The sequence below is a fragment of the Rhinoraja longicauda genome, chromosome 9 (genome assembly GCF_053455715.1).
Source record: "Rhinoraja longicauda isolate Sanriku21f chromosome 9, sRhiLon1.1, whole genome shotgun sequence".
Classification (NCBI taxonomy): Eukaryota; Metazoa; Chordata; class Chondrichthyes; order Rajiformes; family Arhynchobatidae; genus Rhinoraja; species Rhinoraja longicauda.
The window spans coordinates 44,400,425-44,425,830 of NC_135961.1; the positions used below are offsets into that span (position 1 = coordinate 44,400,425).

The window sequence follows — 25,406 nt, forward strand, 5'->3', positions numbered from 1 at the left end:
ATTGTGCTTAAATGAGTTACATGTCAAATAAATAAATTAAAATCCAATTTGTGCATATATTGATATATAGATATATTATATATATATATATATATATATATATATATATATATATTGTTTATTTCTGATCAGGATTCACTTTGTTTCTGCATCAATAATGTAGCTGCACAGTAGCACTTTCCATAATTCTCCCATCTTAGTAAAATAATGAACAACATTACTTGATGCATATTAGTTTACATATCTTTCAAAGTTGCTGCAAGTATCCATGAGATACAATATTACTGATGCTATGTAACTACAAGGACATCCCTTCTAGCACTTCCATTCAAGTGACCGCACGCTTGAGGCCAATGTCAAATGTCATGATAGGGTAATAATAGGGTGAGAAAGGGATAATTTCACATATGTGTGAGAAGTTGATAGGAGGAGCAGCACAGGAGATTTAAAACACGGCCGTTAGTGTTCAATGCTTCAACGATGCTTTATTGTCAAGTGTGCACTGCACAGTGAAATTCTTTTAGCATAGATCTCACATATATGAGTTGCCATATTTTGGCCCCACTTACAAAATGTCCAAAGTTCTGTCCATGCGCTCAGTCCCAATCCAAGCAAGTCCCAGGCGGCTGCAGGGCCTCCTCCGTCACCCTCGCCCAGCACGGCCCGCGAATGGACGTCCCTTGCCTGATCGCCTTTGTATCCTGGGGGCAAATTCTGCAGCTGATCTTAAAGGTGCTGGAGGCAATACCTCAGTACCTCTCCTACCAGCTCTATCATGGCCAGAGGCTCCCTCCTCCTCGAATCTCCAGTCTTCGAGATTGAGCTCGGCGGCTTCCTTGCTTCCCCCCGTACACGTCGTGGCCTGCCAGTATTTTATTCGTGGCGGCATGTCTGGGAAAGGCTGTTCCAAGCGGTGTATAAAAGAAAGGCAGGCACAAACAGAGCAGCCAATCGGGCTTGGCTGTTTTGGGAGAGGCTGTGCGTTGAGGTGCAGTGCTGTGACTGAGGGTAAGTGTTGATGCTCTGAGTCGAGAGGTTTCAGTGAGGAGGCTGAACAGATTTTAATGAGCCAGCAAGATAAGGTAAGTTTTTTTTGGTAACTATTCTTTAGTCTTAGTGCAGTGGGGATGCAGTTAGAGTATTGGTATACTCCTCCTGCAGGATGTGGGAAGTCAGGGAAATTTTCATTGTCCCCGAGGACTACATCTGTGGGAAGTGTGGAACATCTGATAGATTGTGCAATGGAACTGGAGCTGCAACTGGACAATCTCAGGATCGTCCGGGAGAGTGAGAATGTCATAGTTAGGAGTTACAGTGAGATGGTCACACCCAAGGTGCAGGCGGGCAAGTGAGTGAAGAAAGTACAGGAATTCCTTGTGGCCATTCCCCTTGAAAAGAAGTACGGCCTTTTGGCTACTATTGTGACCCTCAGACTGGGATGTATTCATAGGAGACTCAACAGTTACTGACAAGAGATTCTGTGGCCGCAAACAGGACTCCAGGATGGTGTGTTGCCTCCCTGGTGGCAGGATGCAGGATGTCTTGGAGGTACTGTTGAACATTCTCAAGGTGGAGGGTGAACAGCTTGAAACCACAATGTACATCAGCACAAGTAACATCGTGAAGAAAAGGGATGAGGTCATATAGAGTGAATATAGGGAGTGAGGCAAATGCTTCATAGCAGGACATCAAGACCAGTGATCTCTGGATTACTCCTAGTGCCAAGTGCTAGTTAGGGTCGGAATAGGGAGATAGGACAGATGAATGTGTGGCTGAGGAGTTAGTGCAAGGGCATGGTCTCAGATTGATGGACAATTGGAATCTCTTCTGTGGCAGAGGAGATTTGAACAAGTGGGACAGATGGCGCTTGAATTCGAAGGGAATCAATATGGGGTAGGTTTTTCAAGTACTACTAGGGAGGTTTTAAACTGGATTGGCAGGGGGACAGGATCCAATGTAGTAGTGTGGTGGTGAGAGGCTGAAAGTTGATACAGAACTCAATGGCAGCAGGTTCAGTAGACAAGACAGGCAGGACGTGCAGGGGTGGAGCGCTGCCGGAGCTCACTGGAGCGCTGCCGGAGCTCACTGGAGCGCTGCCGGAGCTCACTGGAGCGCTGCCGGAGCTCACTGGAGCGCTGCCGGAGCTCACTGGAGCGCTGCCGGAGCTCACTGGAGCGCTGCTCCGGCACATCTGTAAAAAAAAGCCTAAATAAACAGCGGGCAATTTTAACTAGCGGGGAATTTAACAGCGGCCGCTCTGGCACCAGTGACAGCTCCAGCACCTAAAAAATGACCACTGCAACACTGAGGACATGACAGGGTGTGAGCAAAGATGGTTGGATTCAATTGCATTTATTTCAATGAAAGAGCCCTGACCATTAGAGCAGATGAACTCAGGCTATGGATAGGTATGTGGAACTGGGACGTTATTGCAATTAGCTGAGGCTGGTTGTGGCACACATGAAATCCAGCCTATCAAGCAGCGTCGATCCACTGCAATTCACATACCACCACAACAGGTCCACAGCTGATGCCATCTCCTTGGCCCCACACTCATCCCTGGAACACCTGGATAACAAGGACACCTATGTCAGATTCCTATTCATCGACTCAAGGATAAAGGGGAAGTCTTTTAGGACCGAGATGAGAAAACATTTCTTCACACAGAGAGTGGTGAGTCTGTGGAATTCTCTGCCACAGAAGGTAGTTGAGGCCAGTTCATTGGCTATATTTAAGAGGGAGTTAGATGTGGCCCTTTTTGCTAAAGGGATCAGGGGGTATGGAGAGAAGGCAGGTACAGGTTACTGAGCTGGATGATCAGCCATGATCATATTGAATGGCGGTGCAGGCTCGAAGGGCCGGATTGCCTACTCCTGCACCTATTTTCTATGTTTCTATGTTAACTGAACGGTGCTCTCATCAGCTAGACCTTTCATCTACCTCATTGGAGACCTTTGAACTTTAATCGGACTGTATCTTGCACTGAATGTTGTACAGTTTATCCTTTATCTATGCACTGTGGATGATTGTATTCATGTTTAGTTTTTTGTTTGACAGGATTGCATGCAAATAAATGCTTTTCACTGTACCTCGATACACGTGACAATAATAAACAAAATTAGACTAATTACGGAACCTGGCTAAGGGAGGAACAGATCTGGCAGCTTAATGTTCCAGAATATAGGTGCTACAGCCAAGATAGATGTGAAGGTAAATGAAGAGGGAAATTCCTTTATTGCTTCACGAGAACATCATTGCAGTAGTCTGAGATTACATTGCTTGGGGATTGTCCACTGAGGCTATATGGGTGATGATCATAAATAAAAATGGGTTAGACACAAAAAGCTGGAGTAACTCAGCGGGACATGCAGCAGCTCTGGAGAGAAGGAATGGGTGGCGTTTGGGTCGAAACCCTTCTTCAGACTGGTTAGGGATAAGGGAAACGAGAGATAGGGATGATGATGTGCTTCATTGATAAAGCACAATGAATGAAAGATATGCAAAAAAGTAATGATGATAAAGGAAACAGGCCATTATAATCTGTTTGTAGGGTGGAAACGAGAAGGTAGTGCGACTTGGGTGGGGGAGGGATAGAGAGAGAGGGAATGCCGGAGCTACCTGAAGTGAGAGAAATCAATATTAATACCACTGGGCTGAAGGCTGCCCAGGCGAAATATGATATGCTGTTCCTCCAATTTGTGTTTTGCCTCACTCTGACAATGGAGAAGACCTAGGACAGAAAGGTCTGTGTAGGAATGTAAAGGAGAACTAAAGTGTTCAGCAACCGGGAGATCAGGTAGGTTCAGGCGGGCTGAACGAAGGTGTTCCGCGAAACGATCGCCCAGTCTGCGTTTGGTCTCGCCGATGTATAAGAGTCCACATCTTGAACAACGGATACAGCAGATAAGGTTGGAGGAGGTACAAGTGAATCTCTGCCTAACCTGATAGAACTGTCGGGGTCCCTGGACAGAGTCGAGGGAGGAGGTATAGGGACAGGTGTTGCATCTTCTGCGGTGGCAGGGGAAGGTACCTGGGGAGGGAGTGATTTGGGTGGAGAGGGATGGGTTAACCAGGGCGTTGCAGAGGGAACGGTCTCTGCGGAAGGTGGAAAGTGGTGGAGATAGAATCATAGAAAAATAGGTACAGGAGTAGGCTATTTGGCCCTTCGAGCCATTCAATATGGTCATGGCTGATCATCTAAAATCAGTACCCCATTCCTGTTTTTTTCCCCATATCCCTTGATTCCTTTAGCTTAAATCTAACTCTCTTGAAAACATTCAATGAATTGACCTCCACTGCCTTCTGTGGCAGAGAATTCCGCAGATTCACAACTCTCTGGGTGAATAAGTTCTTCCTCATCTCAGTCGTAAATGGTCTACCCCTTATTCTTAAATTGTGGCCCCTGATTCTGGACTCCCCCAACATCGGGAACATTTTGCATGCATCTAGCCTGTCCAATCCTTTAAGAATTTTATATGTTTCTCTAAGATCCCCTCTCATCCTTCAAATTTCCAGTGAATACAAGCCCAGTCGACCCATTCTGTCCTCATATGTCAGTCCCGCCATCCTGGGAATTAACCTGGTGAACCTATGCTGCACTCCGTCAACAGCAATAAATGTCCTTCCTCAAATTAGGAGACCAAAATTGCACACAATACTCCAGGTGCGGTCTCACCTGGGCCCTGTCAGTAGAACCTCCTTGCTCCTAAACTCAAATCCTCTTGCAATGAAGGCCGACAATGAGAAAATGTTGGCCAACAGATGGAAAAATGTCGCTAGTGGTGGGATCCCGTTGGAGGTGGTGGAAATTTCAGAGGATTATGTGTTGTATGCAACGGCTGATGGGATGGAAGGTAAGGACCAGGGGGACTCTGTCTTTGTTGCGACTAGGGGGAGTGAGAGCAAGGGCGGAGCTGCAGGGTAACGAGACACTAGTGAGGATCTCGTCTATGATGGGAGAGGGGAACCCCTGTTCCCTAAAGAATGAGGACATCTCGGATGTCCTGGTGTGGAACACCTCATCTTGGGCGCAGATGCGGCGTAGATGGAGGAATTGGAAGTAGAGGATAGAGTCTTTTCAGGAATCAGGGTAGGAAGAAGTGTAATTGAGATAGTTGAGGGCAGGGGTGCAGTGCTGCCGGAGCTCACCAGAACGCCCCTCCGGCACCTCTAAAAATAAACAAAATAAACAGAGGGGAATTTTAACTAGCGGGGAATTTAACAGCGGCCGCTCCGCCACCAGTGACAGCTCAGGCACCTAAAAAATTAGCACTGCAACACTGGTTGTGGGAGTCAGTGGGTTGTAATAGACGTCAGTCAATAGTCTATTTCCTTTGATGGAGACTGTGAGATCAAGAAAGGGGAGGGAGGTGTCGAAGATGGTCCAAGTAAATTTGAGTGCAGGATGAAAATTGGTGATGAAGTTGATGACGTCCATGAGTTCTGCATGGGTACAGGAGGTATCACCAATGCAGTCATCAATGTAACGGAGATAGAATTCGGGGATAGGGCGAATGTATGCCTGGAACAAGGATTGTTCAACATACCCTACAAAGAGGCAGGTATAGCTGGGGCCCGTGCGGGTGCCCATAGCTACGCCTTGGACTTGGAGGAAGTGGGAGGAGTCAAAGGAGAAGTTGTTGAGGGTGTGTTAGTAGAGGGAAGTTGAATGCTTCTGTGGACGAGGAAGTAACGGAGGGCTTTAAGGTCTTCCTGGTGGGCGATGGAGGTGTAGAGTGGCTGAACATCCAAAATGGGTTGATCACTGCTGAAATAGATCTATAGGGCCTCAAATAGTCAATGTGAACTAGAGATAGAAATATTCCAGAATTTCAGACAGCCGCAAGAATTTAAAGGCTTTCATAGGAGGGGATTTTAGCTTTCCCAATATAGACTGGGACGTCCATAGTCCCAAGGGCTTAGATAGAGTGGAATTTGTCAAGTGTATTTAGGAAAGTTTCCTCTGGCAATATCTGGAGTGCCCTACAAGGGAGAGGGCAAAGCTTGACCTATTTCTGGGTAATTGGACGGGGCAAGTATTGAAGTGTCAGTAGGAGACCACTTTGGGATGAGTGGTCACATTTCTATAAGCTTTAAAATAGTTATGGATATGGACAGTATGCAAGACAATTGATGGGAGCAGGGCGGTAGATGTAGTCTATGTGGGCTAGATCAAGGCTTTTGATAAAGTCCTGTATGGTAGCCTGCATTGGAAGATTAGAACACATGGCATCCAGTGAGAGCTAACTAACTGGATACAGAATTGGCTTCATTGTAGGAAACAGAGGGTGGTGGTGGAAGTACTCTGAGAATATATTCATAGTTCCCTGAAGGTGGCATCACAGTAAGACATGTTTTTGGCCTCCATCCATAAGGGAATTGAGTATAGAAGTTGCAATATTATGCTGCAGTTGTACAAGATGTTGGTAAGGCCTCATTTGGAGTATTGCAGTCAGTTTTCATCATCCTGTTAAAGGAAAGATGCCATTAAGCTGGAAAGAGTGCAGAGAAAATTTACGAGGATGTTGCCAGGACCAGGGGCGGATTAAGCTGGTGCCGGAGGAGTGGGGAGAGAGAGAAGGCCCTAGCAAGGAGAGTGCGGGGCAGAGGGGTAGGAAAAGAACAGGCGGGAGATATGCATCAAGGTGCATCTGTGGAGGGAATGAGCAGATTACTTTTTTGGTCGGGACCCTTCTTCAGACTGATTGGAATAGGAGGGGAGCTGGAAAAGAGAGGTATGGGTGGAATAATGTCTGACAAGTGGTAAGTGGATGTAGGTGAGGAAGGGGCTAATTGACAAATGGGTGGAATAAGTGACAAAGACTGGAAGTGAAAAGAAGACAAAAGAAGAATTAAGGAGGGAAGGAGTAAAATGTAAAGCTGGAGAGAGGGATATGGCTGGGAGGGGAAAGGAGGGAGGAGAAAGAGGGCAATAAAAGGGAATTGTGGGATGGTAATGGGGATGAAGTAGAGGAAAGGAGCATGGTTACTGGGGTGGTGGGAGATAACCCTGATTGATGAAGGTCTATGTACCAAAAGCCTTTTCTTCAACCTATCTACCTGTCAGGTCAATTTCAGGGAATTGTGTACCTGTACTACTAGATCCCCCTGCTCCACCAAACTCCCCAGGGCCGTATCATTCACTATGAAAGTCCTACCCTGGTTTGACTTTTCAAAATGCACACCTCACATTTATATGCATGAAACTCCATTAGCCATCCTTCAGACAACTTGCCCAGCTAACCAAGATCCTGCTGTAATCTTTGATAACCATCTTCACTGTCTAAGATACAACCTACTCTCATCTGCAAACTTACTCATCTTGCCTTATGTTCTCATCAAAATCATTGATATAACCTGTGGACATGTGTCTGTGAAACAGCTTCAAGCAAGATTTTTCATTGAACCTGTGGGTTTTTCATTGCAAACAAGATGTTTCATTGTACTTGCACCTCATTACACGTGTCCATATAATGATCAATGACTTGACTTGAAATTAAGCAGAATGGTCTAAAAATACTGGTATATAGTTCCCTGAAAAAGGAAGAATTGTACAATAAATTTGTGAGGCCACTTTGCCGTACTGTATTCAGTTTTGGTCAACCTGCTACAGGAAGGATGCCATTAGGCTGGAAAAAAAGTGCAAAGAAGATTTACGAGGGTGTTGCCAGGACTTGCATGCTGAGCTATATGGAAAGGTTGGGCATATTAAAGGTGAGAGGAGCAAGATTCAATAGGAACCTAAGGGTTGCTTTTTCATTCAGTGGATGGTGGGTATATGGAATGACTGCCGGAGGAGATGGTTGAGGTAGGTTCTATAACAGCATTTAAGAGAGACTTGGACAGATACGTGGATTAGATATGTTTGGAGGGATATGGGGCCAATGTAGACAAATGGAACTAGCTTGGACATATTGGTCAGCATAGACGAGTTGTGCCAACAGGCCTGTTTCTGTGCTGTATGACTTTGACTCTATTAATAGCAGTGCAACATGCCACTGTAAAGCTCTAAATGATATTGTTTCAACGTGATGGTATTTTTCCTGCATAACATTACATGGAAATTACAGTAAAATAGCAAGCTAAATGGCCAAACTGATTCTCATACCGGTATTTATGCTCAGCATGTAATTCCTTATATCCTACAAATAGAAAGTGTTAGGCACAAAGAGCAGATAACTGATTAAGTCATTGTAAAATCAAAGCATAATAAGTAACATATAATTAGCAATAAGCAATCAGAAGCCAACAAAAGTAACTAAGAAACAAAATAATAATTAAATCATTGATTTTAGGAATTTATGTAAACAGAAATTGTTTGCAAGCTACCAAGAATATCTCTATTGATCTTAAAGTCCTAGGTCTGTAACACCAGAAAATAAATGCAAGTCTGTTATTCTTGTTATTATTATTATTGTTGAATGTCCATTCCTTTGGTTAGGTGTGACTGCCTGGGAATGTGAGCTGCTTCCTTTGTTCACTCTGAATAACCCACAATTATACCTTCCATCATCCTCTTCCCCCACAATGCATTCCTTCTGACCATAGGTTTCGCCCCTAACAAAGCATTCAATGAGTGATATTTCACCGTACCTGTGTGAACATGGAGCAGAAATAAAACTTAATGGTTTGATCAAGTAATGAATCAACCTCGTTCAATTAGCATGGGACCCATGCACTGAGTGTTTCTAGTTTATTTCATGATTTGCTGCCAACAAACTTTGCAAGTTCACATACTTTAACATCAGTTCAATACAGTTTTATGCATAATTGCAGGTGGATAAAAGAGAATTAAACAGTCATTTGGGAACAGAAAGAAATAATTGAAGGAATCGTACATATTTGGAATTTAAAAATGGCATATAGTCATCCTTCAACCAGGATTGAATGCTACATGTCTTAATTTATGAAAAAGAGATGTTGTTCTGTACAAATGGTGCACTCAGCAACAGATGGGACATTGGCTTCTTAGTTTACACGGGTCATTCTACCCCTGGATTCAAATGTGGTTAATGTATGAATACAGAACTACCATCCTGTAAACACATTCCTTGTCCAAATGTAGAATTCCAATGATCAACTGTGGAAATTGCGTATTACATTGCACAAACATGTTGCTAATTTATAAAACCTGGACAGCAGCAAAGCTTATTACAATTTTTTTGGTTTTAACACTAGGTTTCTCTCTTTTATGGTGAAGAATAGATGATTTATTTATAATGTCAATTTTGTAATGATACACTTTATAGAACACTGTGTTTCAGTATCATGTAACTCTGCAATATGATGTTTGGAGGAAATGGAGGATCTTTCTGGATGGATTAGTTAAGATTGACACATGTTCTTCCCCCTTTTGTAACTGTTTTATCATCCCAGCTGTGACAGCTTTTTGGGAATTTACAAACAGTTTGTCATGCATGGTTTAGGAAGAAGGAAAGGATCAGCTTGGAATCAAAGTCATGATCTCAAAGTCAAGGAAGAATTTTGCAGAAACTGTTGGCAGGACAACGACAAGGGAAAGAATGAATCAACTGTGGTATCATTACCTGAATAAATTATCTTATGGTATGGTATTTGCATGCCAATTAATGCGAGGATGAAACTGAGGAGTTTCCACTCTTTCTAGATACCACATGTATTTAGTTTGGTTTAGAGATACAGCATGGAAACAGGTCCCTCAGCCCACCAAGCCCAAGTAAACCATTTCACACGAGTCCTATGTTATCCCATTTTCTCATTCATTCCCGACATACTCGGGGCAATTTACAGAGGCCCGTTAACCTACAAGCCTGCATGTTTTGGGGAAATGGGAGGGAACCAGAGCACCGGAGGAAACCCATGTGATCACAAGGAGCAAAGTCCACAAAGACAGCACCCAAGGTCAGGATCGAACTTAGGTCTCTGGTGCTGTGAGGCAGCAACCCTACCAGCTGTGCCACGGTATCACCCTTTTGTTGAGATCCATGAATGCTTGTGAAGTTGACAGTTTGCCATTTCCTGAAATAGATCATTTTGAATAACTTGGGGGAAGATGGACCCCTTCCTAATTATTACTTATTGATGCAAAAACATTGGATTTTACGATTTTTGGTTGGACTAAACAAGCACCATTACTATGGAAAAAAAGAAAACTTGCCCCACAAATGTCTAAAAAACCTCCTTCCCTACCCCTCCCCCCCCCCCCCCCTCTTCCAACACACACCTCAAACACTTTGTTGGACATTTCTACCCTCAGAGAAAGGCTCTGACTCTCCACCCGATGTATGCCTCACATAATTCTCTAAACTTCTATCCGGTCTCCTCCAGGCTCTGGTGCTCCAGAGTAAACAATCCAAAAAGATCCCCACAAAAAACCCTGAAATTAACAATAATGTTAGGAACAGCAATGCAGCAGTTTGCATATATGGGAAATGTACAGCTTCCTTCGGAAGGAAATTGCCAAGCACATTGTATCTGCATCATTACCTCAATGGTCATCGGGCAGAGCATAAAATCTCAGTACTCTTTTCACGGCTGTGGGCATCACCCTTTTCGTAGTCTACCCCTATTTACCCATTCAACCAATCTACCTGTTTTTCCTTGAAGGGCATTATTATTCTCCTCAAAGATCACACTGCTTCCAAGTGTCATTTTATCACATTTTGTCCAATGTGGAAAGAGTCTGTTAGTATTCCATTTGAATATTTTGTATTCAAATCTCTAGAGCAGGAGTTGGATCCAGAACTTCAGTGTAAATGCAAGTCTGTCTGGATCTCTATTAGCAAATCTAAATGTGTCCAAATGTCTACCATTGGTGTTTAATATTGCTCCATTTAATGAGTATTCCTCTCCTTCAGCTTGCAATGGAAACCTGTACGATCAATTCTTACAATAAAGCAGTGTAGGAAGGAAATGCAGATGCTGGTTTATACCGAAGATCGACACAAAGTGATGGACTAACTCAGTGGTGTAAGGGGTTTTCTGCGCCGAGCTTTCGCCCGACCTAAGGTCCCCGTGCCTTGCTCTGATCCCTTGACCAGGCCGCGCACACTGGTTCCCCGTGAGTGGTTCGACCCACTCACCCCCAACGGTTCTAGACACTGGACTTAGATGCAGGAGCGTTTATAGTGCAGAAGAATTCAACCAGACCAGATTTGAAGACCAGGGTTTAAATGGAAAAGGCTTTTATTGAGCGCTTGGGACTATTGTCCATGAATACTTATACAGTTCTATAAGACATATCTATAAGACACATACCGAATTACATGAATACTTTTGACTATGAATCATAAAACGCACAGTTCTACAAGACATATACATGAATACTTTTACTCTGAATTCTAAAACGCACAGTTCTACAAGACATATACACGACTGTAAGATGGGGAACGTACGACACATCGCAAAATTGACCAACACATATTCCTTTACACACCCACGTTTATTCAAACCACCCTCCCCTCTACACTAAACTATGTCCAGGATATGCAGGATCGGGGTACATGCTCACCATGGGGCTATTACTGGGGTTACTTGCTGTTCGTGCTGCTTCTCCGCTGCTTTCCGTGAGGGTCGTGCTTGTCCCCTGAGTTTCTTCCTTCCGTTTCTTGCGTTCCTTGCAGGTTTTCTTGCAGTATTTCTTCTCGAGTTGCGTGCCGGTTCATCTCTCTTGCACTTCGCTTCTTCTTGCCTGTCTTTTCTTCCTCCTGCATCCGTTTGACTTCCTTCTTGCGTGAGTTTAAAACCCAAAAGTCGTGGCCAGTTATACTATTCTGACCCGTCCTATCTCCCGCCAGATCTTGGGATCTCTTTGTTTAAAAAGATATGTATGAGTTTTCTCTCTGATCTGCGCTTATGTCCGGGGGTACCGGGGATGGCCAGACGGTGTTAATTGGTATTTCGTTGCGAGGTGATGGGTTTAACTGGTTTCCCATCACCTACCAGGTAGTTTTCTATGGGCTATTGTGCCCCCTTAACGAGATTAACTGTGTAGGTCGGCTTGGGGCATTGTGAGTACGCTGATGTCAGCGCCCCAGTGTCTGGACTTCGACCTGGTTTCGCAGGTTTCTGCATGGCCAATATCCATCCATTGTTCTGGCCATGGCTTTGCAGAAACCTAGAGACTGGGCTGTAAGGTTTTTGCTTTTGTGGCTGGTCCCTTGGAAAACTGACCGCAGCCTTTCTCCGCTATCAGCCCCAGTCTCCCGTTTAAAATGTCCAAACTGCAGCTCTTTGTTTTTTTGTTGCTTTCAGAATGAGGGAAAACTTCTCAAATCTTACAGTCCCTCCTGTTGATTTGCATAACCCCAGCTTATCGAATCAATTAAATAATGTGGTTGAGCAATGTTTTCCCGATTCTCCACATCCAGACCCCTGAGGTTTTAACTAAACTAGTGTTCCATTGCGAACGTACAGTCCCCATCTTTTAGGCTGACCCTTACTGCCCGTGTCCCGGGCAAAACTATATTACAAGTATGTACATTTTCATGTCAGACATATACACCTACACCTTGTCCCAGGCCGATGCCTCCGCCATCCTCCTACTGGTGTCAGCTTTAATGTAGGACATGAAAACAACACAACAGCAAAACGATACATTTTGTACATTCCTTCACAATCACTCTTGATACAAATTCGAAGAGGACAATACAAAAACACAGTTTACTCGGTGCGGAGGGGCCCGTCCTTCTACCAGTTTGCGGCTGGGTCCTGCTCGCCCACCCGCACGTCAGCGATACCTCGAACCCCACATACACATATAGATCCCCTCATCCGGTTCCCACCATTTGTCCCAACACACACTCAACTGTTCTTTAGTCCCAGAAATAGTCCTGTGAGTGTCATTGTCAAGTCTCTCCCACTCAACAGTGGAGTTGGCCATTGTCCTGCTCGTTTTCCTCAGCCACCACCGCCTGCTCGCGGGGACCTTCCCCGTGCATACCAGGCAGATCCTTTTGCCAACGGTGGCGCTGATCTTTTGGGCGATGATCTTGACTCTCGGGCACAATAACGAAGTGTCCCGATAAGCAAAGCCTGAGGCGCCGGAATACTCTGAAGAGTTCGATCCCAGCCACCCCGGCCACCGGCCTTCATGGAAGTGAACTGCGGTCTCCTCCGCTTCTCTCCTTCCAGTCCCATCGGTCACGATGGGAGCCGTGTCCCCGGAGCAGCCGTAAATGATGATGTCCTTGGTGCGGCCCCGATAGGCCCACCCACATCCGATCGCCGTGGCAACGATCCACCATACGAGTGCCTCCTTCCGCTCCAGAAAAACAGATAAAGAAATATGGTATAGCCAGCCTCTTGGGGAGCGCTTGGCTTTGTTAACGCCTCTGCGGGCGGGTCTCTTGACCCCCAGCCTGCACCCCACACCCACACATCCTGGACGCATCAACTTTATTTACAACTATCCCCACAAAACATATCTATATTACCTAATCCTTATCTATCTAAAATATAATACAGCGCCGCCTTCCCAGGGCAGCTCAGCTAATCCCTGTCAGGGCTGCAGCGGGTCGTCTCCTGCGGCTCCTCCGCAGCCTGTCGCTGCCTGTCGGTGGCTAAACCTCCTCTGAAACGTTAGCACCCTCCTCCTCACTTGGCTCCGGTACCTCGGGGCGTGATTGACCTCTGTCCAAAACTTTCTAGGTTGGGGTCCCCTGCTAGACCTACGGAGAGTCACCTTAGGCACTGCCCCCTGGACAGCCTGGCTGAGGACCGGTTCCTGCTGTGCCGCAGCTCGGGTACCCCCCGCAGCTGCCGACCCTGGCCCCACCTCATCCAGCTCTGCCCCCTCGGTGCTGGGTATACCCGCGGCATCCGGCCTCACCCTGCCTGTACCTACAGGTGGTGAGCCTCCGCCCGCTACCCCCGCCTTCCTGGTGCTTGAGTCGGGGACGTTACTGTCGTCCCCCTCCGACTCCGACTCCTCCGTAATGGGATCCAGCCCCTGGTCGAGCTGATCAGGCTCTTCCTCATCTGAATCCCACCCAAAACGCGAGACCCTCCATTCCTGGAGAATGTCCTCCCCCCTCACGCAGGCAACCTTGCCTGTCTGCGTGACCTGCCTCATCCTTGGCTGTGAGTCCCCACTCACAGGGCTGGCCCCTGTGGTTGACCCCTGTGCTCCCGGCCTGCACAATTTACATTGATTGATATGAAACCACTTAATCCGCCGGGGCATCTTCACGGCGTAGACCATGGGGCTGGCTTTATCTACAATGCTGTAGGGACCCGTGTAAAGTGGTTCGAAACTACCTACCCTAGCGTAGTTCCGAACCATTACCAGTTCTCCTACCTCCCACTCCTGCTGCTTGCGCGGCTCCAGCAACAGCTTGTTGCCCAGGTGCTGCCTTCCCATGTTCCCAGCCGCCTGCCCGTGGACCTGCTTCAGATGCTCGAAGAGGTTCTGGACAAACCTGTCCCTCTTAACCTCTTCGAGCTGACCCTCCGTGAGCACCGGGGCCAGAACATGGGTGGGAGTGCGCATAACCCTGCCAGTCATCAGCTCGTATGGGGAATATCCCGTGCTCTTAGACTGGCTGGCCCTGATCCCCATGAGGACTAGGGGCAGGACCTCCGCCCATTTTTGGGGCGAGCCCCATAGCCTCCTTCCTCAATCTTTCTTTCAGTGTCCGGTTCATGCGCTCCACAATCCCTGATGACTGGGGATTGTGGGCTACGTGCCACTTCCCCTCAATGCCCAGGAGCATGAGGGTGTTCTGCATTACCTATCCGGTGAAATGACTCCCTTGGTCGGACTCCACAAAACGAGGGAGCCCCCACCGTGAGAACACCTCCCGGACCAGGATCTTAGCAGTACCCAGTGCCGTAGCTGCCTTGCAGGGGAAAGCCTCCACCCACTTTGTGAACACGTCAATGAGGACGAGGCAATACTTATAGCCTCCTTGGGTGGTGGGCAAGGGCCCGATGTAGTCGATCTGGATCGACTGCCATGGTTCCTCCACCCTCCTGATGTGTCCCATGGGCGCTTTCCTTTTCTGGGGGTCTGGGTTATTGGCAGCACAGACGAGGCAGCTGGCACAGAACTCACGGACCTCGTCCCTAAGCCCCGACCACCATCCCGCCTGCTCTACCCGCTGCCACGTAACCTCCGGTCCGGGGTGCCTTGCCCCTGGACCCTCATGTGCCAGCTGGAGGAACTCCCTCCTGTGCTGCTGTGGCACAACCCACTGTTCGGCATGGAAGAGCATGCCTTCTTTTACGGAGAGGGTCGCCTTACCGTACAGACCCTCTACCTGCTCGCCTTCACTAACAGCTCTGAGGACGGCTTTTAAAGCAGGATCCTGAGCTTGGACGGTCCTCAGGTCCAGAGGCAATGTAACCTTTGGGGTCCCGACGTTACCCTCCTTACCCTGGATCGCTGCTATCTGCCTGTGCCCATAGGGGTCCCAGAAAATGCCACTGCGGGCGCCCTCCTTAGCCAGGGCGTCCGCCTGCTTGTTGCCCTCCCACCGGGGCTCTGTGGTGGAATGGGCCTTCACCTTATTTATAAAAACCTCCCCTTTCTCCCCTACTGCGGCCAAAATCTGCTCTAGCAGGGGTTTAACAGTTAAAGGCCTCCCGTCTGAGGAAGTGTATCCGCGACGGGACCAGATGGCCAGGTACTCGGTACACGAATTGCAGGTAAACATACTGTCCGAGCAGATCGTGTACGGGGTTGGGAACCTCTCTGGGTGGGTGACAACGTACGCCACTGCGGACAGCTCGGCCTGCTGCGCGCTCATGAGACTGGGGAGCTTAATTGCCAAGGCAATGCCTGCCTTGGGGTCATAAATTCCACATCCCGTGAGTCGTTCGCCAGCTGACACCGTACTGGAGCCGTCCACATAGATCTCCCGGCCTGTGGGATGGATCCCAGCCCGTAGACCTATGTCGACGTCCCAGACCCCCTCCACGGAACACCGATGGGCCGTTCCGGGATATACTAAATTTGCCGCGAGCTTGGGCTCGCACAGACCTTCAATCTTCAGATTCATCTGTGAAAGGAGGAGGGTCCAGCGCGCGATGCGGGCGCTGCTGACAGTCCCATCCTTGATCCTTCCATCCAGAAGCATCTGGGTGGGTGTGTGATGGGTGAGGAGAGTGATTGGAGAGGTACCTGTGAAGATTAAAGCCCTCTTCACAGCCCAATGCGTGGCTAAAAGGTGCCTCTCGCAATTGGAGAAACTCCTTTCCATATCGGTGAGCACCCTGGAGGAGTACATCACTGGTCGCAGCCTACCGTGCCGTTCCTGCAGCAGCACGGCACTCAGGCTGTCCCCACTGGCTGCCACCTCCAGAGAAAACCCTTTCTCCCCATCTATGGCTCCTAAGGCTGGTGCGGTTTGCAGATCCCCTTTCAACTTCTCGAACGCGGCCTGGCAACCCTCATCCCAAGACCACTCCACTCCCTTGTGTAGGAGTCGGAGTAGCGGGGCTGCGGTGGCCGCGTAGTCCTCGATGAAGTCTCTGCAATACCCGGTCAGTCCCAGGAAAGACCTCACACCCGTTACTGTATAGGGAATCGGCAACTCCTGCACTGACTTCCTCCTAGCCTGATCTATAGCCCTTTCCCCGGCGCGGATGGTCAGACCCAAGAATTTTACTTCTGGCAGACCGATCCGTGCCTTCTTCGGGTTTATCTTAAAACCCTTCCTAGCCAGCAGCTCTAGCAGCTCGGCCAGCAGTGGACCGTGCTCCTCCTTTGTGTCTGTGAACAGGAGGAGGTCGTCCACATACTGCACGACCTGGTGGCGCTGGCTAAACTCCCTCAGGCTATCCGCCATGCACTGGTGAAAAATGCTGGGGCTGTTGTGGAAACCTTGTGGTAAGCAGTTCCAGGTATACTGTTGCCCTTTAAAAGTAAAGGCAAACTTGTACTGGTCCTCCCGCCGCAGCGGAATGGACCAAAACCCATTTGAAATATCCAGCACCGTGAACGTGGTCGCGGTTGCTGGGATACTTCCTATGAGGTCGGCAACTGCTGCCACCGTGGGTGCGCAGGCGGGGATGTTACTGTTGAGGACCCGGTAGTCCACCGTGGCCCTCCATGAGTTATCCGGTTTCCTAACCGGCCACAATGGAGAGTTTACTTGTGTGGCTATCGGCCTCAGTACGCCCTGCTGCACCAATGAAGATATGGCTATCTCCAAATCGGGTTCCGCCTCCTTGGGGAAATTGTACTGCCTCTGGGGTCTGGTCATGGGGTCCCCGTCTATGCTGACCTCGAACTCCACTACCCTACCACAATCGTGTTTGTGGGTCGCAAACGCGTTCAGGTTGCTCCCCACACACTCTTGTAGTTCGGCCGGGACCTCCGCCACCATGCACTCGAGGTCGTAACCCTCGGGCGGCTTCATGGTGCACAGAGTCCCTTTCCCCTCTTTTCCCCTAATCCCCTTCCCACCCCCTGCTGTCCGTTTCATCAGGATACACTCCCATGTGGTGCGGAGTGCTCCCAAATGAATGGACAGCGGGATGGAACGCGCGCCAGCCTGTTCCTTCCCTGTGAACCCCGCCAGTGCGAAAAGGACCTCCGTGGACAGGGGAGAGTCAAAGGGTTCCTCTGTGTGGACCACGGTGCATGAAGCCCCCGTGTCCAACAGATAATTGCCCCTTTGCCTCTCCACTACCATCTCCACAAGCGGCCTCTTCCACGCATCGTAGCGGAGAGGACACAGATAGGCGGGCTGGGAGGGCTGATGTCATTGGGGAATGTCCAGTGCCCCCCCCCCGCACCCGGGGAGCCGGTAGCGACTGCCACCTTCCCCTGTGCGGTCATGAGGGACCACATCACCTCGATCATCGTTTCGATGATCTCGGGCTTAACTGGGACATCGGCGCGCAGGGTGGTGCCAACCCTATCTTCCTTGGTGTGGACCCTGCAATCCTTCCGCCAGTGCCCCACCTTACCGCACCTGAAACACTTGTACTGTGCGGTAGGGTTACCCTCCTGTCGCCACCCCTTTTGGGCCGGTGCAGTAGCCTCCACTACGTACACCTTCCCTTTTACTAGTCGGGTAGACGTACTCCGGGTGTTCCTATACCCTACCGTGAGACGGTCCAAAACCGCCTCCGCTGTACTATTTGTGGGATCAAACCAGGCTTTCGCCTGCTCCCTGACGGCCGCCAGGCTGTTTGATACCAAACATCGGAGCCACTGGGCTCTCCCATTCCCGACCAGGACATCCCGCGCGGGGACGTGCGGGCAGCTGCTCTGATACACTGTCCACAGTCGCGCCGCAAAAACCCTTGGGGGTTCTCCCTCCATCTGGAGGGTCTTCCCTAATCGGGCAAATGGACCCTCATGTCCCATCCCCAAGACTTCCAGGACCTCGTCCCGTAGGAGATCGTAGGTCCTGGTCCCTCTTTTGCTTTCATCTGAGAGGCATTGGAAGATTGAGCTGTCCAGGGAGAACAGCAACAATTTTGCCCGTTCTCCCTCGTCGCAACCGTTGATTGCGGCGGTTTGCTCGACCTCCCTAAAATGCAGCGAAGGGTCCCCTGATTCGGACAATTTTGCTACATGCCCGATCATGGCTCTTAACTGCTGGGAGCTGTGGGGCACCACGATCTCGCTCTGAATGGGTCCGGCGTCCCCATTCAGCGCGGTGGGTCCCCGTCTGGTTTCCAGGACCGGGCACATGGGCGCCGGTGCCGAGTCCTCGACCGGGAGCTCCTCTCTCTCTCTCTCTCCCCTACACTACCCCTTTTCCAGGATGCCTCGTAGCTAGGGGGATCGCGGAGTCTGGGGGCTGAAGCCACCATGGTCTTTCTAGGGATCGGAACCGGGACCTTCGCACCCGCTAGTGACTGGCCCGCGGGGGGGTTCATCAAACAGACCAGCCCGCTTGCTTTATTTAAAGCACCCCGCAGACCCTCTATCTCCTGCAGGCAGGCCCCGTGGTCGGCCCCTTCCGACCTGTCCTCCAAAACCATTTTGTAGGCTGCCCTAACCCCCTTGAGGTTCTCTTCCTGGGTCTCCAGCTGGCGGCTCAGGGAAGCGCACTGCTCCCGGAGCCTGCCCTCACTGAGCATAGCCTCAGTGATCTGACACTCCATCAGCTCTACCCTGGCTTCGTGGCGGTTGGTCACGACCTGGCGCTCCTTGTTTAAAGAGTCCAGAGCCTCGATCAATTGGTTCCCACCCGCAGCCTTCTCCTCTACCTCCTCCTGAAGGTCCCTGATCTGGGCTGCCTGTGCCACAACCACACGGTCCAAAAGCTGGACCTGCTTTTTATAGCAGGTCAGCCAGACCGCCTTCTCTACAGATCTCTTGTGGGCTTTACTGGCCATCCACCAGATCGCTGCATCCAGTGGGCGCTTGTCCTCTAACAAACCACACATCCATTGTTTGGTGATATTCACCTTGCTAAAAACATAGTCCGCAATGCGCTCGTCCATTACATCCCTAGTTTTAAAATCCTTTTCTGGTACACTATCGTCCTGCTGCCAGTGTCCCTTCGTGGTCGCCATTATCTGTAAGGGGTTTCTGCGCCGAGCTTTCGCCCGACCTAAGGTCCCCATGCCTTGCTCTGATCCCTTGACCAGGCCGCGCACACTGGTTCCCCATGAGTGGTTCGACCCACTCACCCCCTACGGTTCTAGACACTGGACTTAGATGCAGGAGCGTTTATAGTGCTGAAAAATTCAACCAGACCAGATTTGAAGACCAGGGTTTAAATGGAAAAGGCTTTTATTGAGCGCTTGGGACTATTGTCCATGAATACTTATACAGTTCTATAAGACATATCTATAAGACACATACCGAATTACATGAATACCTTTGACTATGAATCATAAAACGCACAATTCTACAAGACATATACATGAATACCTTTTACTCTGAATTCTAAAACGCACAGTTCTACAAGACATATACACGACTGTAAGATGGGGAACGTACGACACATCGCAAAATTGACCAACACATATTCTTTTACACACTCACGTTTATTCAAACCACCCTCCCCTCTACACTAAACTATGTCCAGGATATGCAGGATCGGGGTACATGCTCACCATGGGGCTATTACTGGGGTTACTTCCTGTTCGTGCTGCTTCTCCGCTGCTTTCCGTGAGGGTCGTGCTTGTCCCCTGAGTTTCTTCCTTCCGTTTCTTGCGTTCCTTGCAGGTTTTCTTGCAGTATTTCTTCTCGAGTTGCGTGCCGGTTCCTCTCTCTTGCACTTCGCTTCTTCTTGCCTGTCTTTTCTTCCTCTTGCATCCGTTTGACTTCCTTCTTGCGTGAGTTTGAAACCCAAAAGTCGTGGCCAGTTATACTATTCTGACCCGTCCTATCTCCCGCCAGATCTTGGGATCTCTTTGTTTAAAAAGATATGTATGAGTTTTCTCTCTGATCTGCGCTTATGTCCGCGGGTACCGGGGATGGCCAGACGGTGTTAATTGGTATTTCGTTGCGAGGTGATGGGTTTAACTGGTTTCCCATCACCTACCAGGTAGTTTTCTATGGGCTATTGTGCCCCCTTAACGAGATTAACTGTGTAGGTCGGCTTGGGGCATTGTGAGTACGCTGATGTCAGCGCCCCAGTGTCTGGACTTTGACCTGGTTTCGCAGGTTTCTGCATGGCCAATACCCATCCATTGTTCTGGCCGTGGCTTTGCAGAAACCTAGAGACTGGGCTGTAAGGTTTTTGCTTTTGTGGCTGGTCCCTTGGAAAACTGACCGCAGCCTTTCACCGCTATCAGCCCCAGTCTCCCGTTTAAAATGTCCAAACTGCAGCTCTTTGGTTTTTTGTTGCTTTCAGAATGAGGGAAAACTTCTCAAATCTTACAGTGGGTCAGGCAGCATCTCGGAAGAAATAGGATGGATGACATTTCGGGTCTGAAAAAGGGCTCTGACCCAAAACGTTACCCATCATTTATCTCCAGATATGTTGTCTGACCTGCCGAGTTACTCCAGCACTATGTGTCTCTCTTACTAGAAAGCTACCTGAAATTCAAGTTGATGACAAAAATAAAATGAAGGAACCAATGTAAGATAATGCATGTCTTGAAGTACTTGAACAGTACACGATGTCCATGGCCTTTAGGTGCAAAAGTCTCAGGTTTGGAAAATGCTGCCAATTAAAACTTGCCACCCTGCTGCAATTCAAGTTATAACCTGCATTATTGATGGAGAGAGATCATTTTTAAGCCTGGTGTCAGGGATGCTGACTATGCAGACCACTTGATCTTGTGTTGAGTTTTTGAACTGTTCCTGAAGCCAACTCGATCCAGGGAAGTGGAGGTCATTCCATCATACCCTTTTAATGTTTTGATGGTGCTGGGGAGTCAGGATGTGAGACAAGACAATACCCAAATTCACACCTCTAGTAACCATAATAATTCTAGTCAATGGTCAGGAAAGTGATGCAATTGCATTTATCAATGGTAATCATCGAGGGTAAACCAAAAGATGTAGACCATTAATAAAGTAGTTATACATATTTCAAAATTGGATCCTTCCTTCTTGAGGAATTCCTACAATAATGTCATGAGGGTAGGGTGATTGACTTCCAATAAGACTTTTTCCCTTATACCAGTTATGAATCTAAATTAGTGGACAACTTTTGATTTGATCTCCACTGACTTGTGTTGTTGATTGCTCAGTTGAATGCTTCCTTTATATCAAATATAATCATTCTCACATACCTCTATAATTCAGTTCTTGTGTCCAGATTTGGAGCTAAATAGACCCGGAGAGACCCAAAGTAACATCAATACACAGATTATTGACAAGTAAAAGATACATAACAGCAATGTTAATGCCATTCAAATCCATACAGCTCCATTCCACTTTTGGAAGTCGTATTTATAATATTTGGCCAGTCAGAAAGTGGAATTCACCTCTCTTGACACATGGCATTGAAAGGCTTGTTCATTGATTTTGCAACACTTGTTGGGTTCGAACGTAGCAAGCTGTAGCTGCGCCAAAAAGAACATCAATGTTCCCTTCTGTTGATACCATGCATTATGTGCTGCTCCAAACCACAAGAATGTTGTCTATAAATTCTGATCTTTATTTAAGCTGCTGCTGATTTATCTTTCCAATTTCTACTGAAGTAGAAAAGCATATTTTAATTTTTTTGCTGGATAAATAATAACCAAATGCGTGATAAAGGAATATTGGAACAGAAATCGACCATTCAGTCCCTCTGGAACGTTACACTCTTCCATCCCGTCATGACAAATCCACGTTTTAAATCCTCAAGTTATCTTAGTCCTATAATCGAGAATGTGGACATTTGCTTTTGAAATGTAGAGAAGATGTCAATTGGAGGTGGTGCTGATGGAAGGTTGCAGCAGGATTAAAAAAAACATTAACAAACTTGTAGATGTAACATGCAAATAACAAATTAGATTCAATCCAACAGTGCGAGGAGAGAGAGAACAGAGAGTGTGTATTTTATTTTGTTAAGAAAGAAATTTATGGGTCAAAAGAAGGTATTGTGGATGCTGGAAATCTGAAATAAAAATTAAAAAAAGGGAAACACTCAGCAGATAAGGCAGCATGTGGAAAGGGTAACTGATTTGATGTTTCAGATCAAAGACCTTTCATCAGAAAAGCAGGGATCTAAAAAAGATTTAAGATGCATGGAAAATAGGAAGGGAGCAGAGAATACAACTAAAAGTCTATGATGTGTAGGAAGGAACTGCAGATGCTGGTTTAAACCGAAGATAGACACAAAATGCTGGAGTAACTCAGCGGGACAGGCTGAGTTATCTCTGGATAGAAGGAAAGGGTGACGTCTTGTGTCGAGTCCCTTCTTCAGATTGAGTGGACACAGTAAAAGTCGATGGATGGCAAAGAGATAAAAATGCCAAAAAGGTGAAGGAACGCAGGAAGCACCAAAAACTTTTTTGGGACATAATTTTGAGGTACAAGTATATTTTGAGGTACAAAATGTTGCTGGGAATAAGGGTTGCAAAGAATAATTCTTGTACTAACTACCTTGAACAACTGTGTTACAGATGACATCTGAGCCATCTGAGCAAAGTCAGCAGCAGTCGTTGCCACAGTTGAGGAGGCCAAGTTAGTGGATATTTTAAAAGCAGATATAGATAGATTCTTGATTAGTAGAGGTGTCAGAGGTTATGGGGAGAAGGCAGGAAAATGGGGTTAGGAGTGAGAGATAGATCAGCCATGATTGAATGGCAGAGTAGACTTGATGGGCCAAATGGCCTAATTCTACTCCTATTCCTTATGACCTTAGTTACAAACCCACTTAACTGCATGGTGGATTCAGAGGCTGAGATGAGTATCCGGACCCTACTGAAGTTTGCAGTCGAGTTTCTGCAGTGGTGCCTGAAGCTCGTCTGATAGTTTTCTATCAGATTAATTTGGATTCTACATGGGGAAAGGAGTTGAGCTTGCTTGACTCAAGAACACAAATAAATTAGTCACCTGGGGACATGAGAGACTGCAGCTGTTGGAACCTTGCGCATTAAAAAAAAAGTGCTGGAGGAATTCAGAAGGTCAGGAAGCATCTGTGGAGGGACATGGACTGATGACCCTTCTTCGGACAGACTGGCCAACTCGCTAATGAGAGCCCCAGTTCCAAGCACAGAAAACAAAGGCTGATGTAACAATAAATAAAGGACAGGTAGGCTGCAGAGTCAATACAAGAGAGAAGTAGAGTTGGACTAATTGGACGTCTTTGCATAGAATAGGGTTGATCATATGACCCATTGCCAATTAAACAAATAGTAGTCAGGCGATACAGCAAATGCTGCAGGTGCAACACATATTAAAATTTACAAATTTGCAGACACCACCGTAGTTGGCTGGATATAAACTAGGGGCGAGACGGAAGGCTGGAAGGAAATTGAGAACTTTGTATCCTGGTGTCAAGACCTTTTTCTCAATGTCAGCAAGACAAAGGACTTCAGGAGGTGAAGTAGTGCCCATACACATACATTGACGGCACTAATGTAGAGATGGTTGAAAGCTACAAGTCCCTAGGAGTAAATATCACCAACAACTTGTCCTGGACTAGCCATATCAAAGCAATGGCCATGAAGGCACACCAATACCTCTACTTCCTTAGAAGGCCTAGGCAGTTAGGCATGTCCTCTCACCAACAAATCTCACCAACATCTACAGATGTGCCGTACAAAGCATTTTATCGGGATCGGTCACAGTTTAAGAATAAGGGGTAGGCCATTTAGGACAGATGAGGAAAAACTTTTTCACCCAGAGAGTTGTGAATCTGTGAAATTCTCTGCCACAGAAGGCAGCAGAGGCCAATTCACTGGATGTTTTCAAGAGAGAGTTAGATTTAGCTCTTGGGGCTAAGGGAATCGAGGGATATGGGAAAAAGCTGGAATGGGGTACTGATTTTGGATGATCAGCCATGATCATATTGAATGGCGGTGCTGGCGCGAAGGGCCGAATGGCCTATTCCTGCACCTATTTTCTATGTATTGCAGCATGGTTTGGGAACAGGACCATCGCAAGAAATTACAGAAAATTGTGAATGCAGCCCAGACCATCACGCGAACCAACCTCCCTTCCATTAACTCCATCTACACAACACTCGATTAAATAAAGCACCTCATATTTCGCTTGGGCAACTTGCACCCCGGCGGTATGAACATTGACTTCTCCAACTTTAGATAGTTCCTCTGTCCCTCTCTTCCCCTCCCCCTTCCCACTTCTCCCTCTATCTTCCTGTCTCCACCTATATCCTTCCTTTGTCCCGCCCCCCTGACATCAGTCTGAAGAAGGGTCTCGACCCGAAACATCACCCATTCCTTCTCTCCTGAGATGCTGCCTGACCTGCTGAATTACTCCAGCATTTTGTGAATAAATACCTTTGATTTGTACCAGCATCTGCAGTTATTTTCTTATACCATCTACACTTCACGCTACCTGGGCAAGGCCAACAGCATAATGAAGGATGTGTTTCACCCCGGACACTCCCTCTTCCCTGTCCCATCAGGCGAGGGGTAGAGATTGTGAAAATGCATTCTTCCGGATTCAGGATGGACACAAAATGCTGGAGTAACTCGGCAGCATCTCTGGATAGAAGGAATGGGTGACGTTTTGTGTTGAGACCCTTCTTCAGACTGTCTACCTTCAGTTTAAACAAGCATCTGTAGTTCCTTCCTGCACCTCCAGATTCAGGGACAGTTTCTTCCCTGCAGTTTTGTCAGGCAACTAAACCATTCTATCACAATGATCGCAATGAATGGCGGTGCTGGCTTGAAGGGCCAAACGACCTCCTCCTGCACCTATTTTCTATGTTTCTATGTTTCTATCACCAACTGGAGAGCGGTCCTGAGCTACCATCTACATCATGGGAGACCCTCCGACTATCTTTAATCGGACTTTACTGGACTTTATCTTGCACTAAACGTTATTCTCTTTATCCAGTGTTTGTACACTGTGGGTGGCTTGACATTTCGGGTCGAGACCCTTCTTCAGC

The 25,406-nt window shown here is 47.6% G+C and overlaps 1 protein-coding gene across 1 annotated transcript in view; it reads right to left on the reverse strand.

Annotated features, from left to right (window-relative positions):
• adss2 (adenylosuccinate synthase 2) overlaps positions 1-25,406 on the reverse strand; it is a 612,379-nt gene that overhangs the window by 139,188 nt on the left and 447,785 nt on the right. The window lies entirely within an intron of this gene.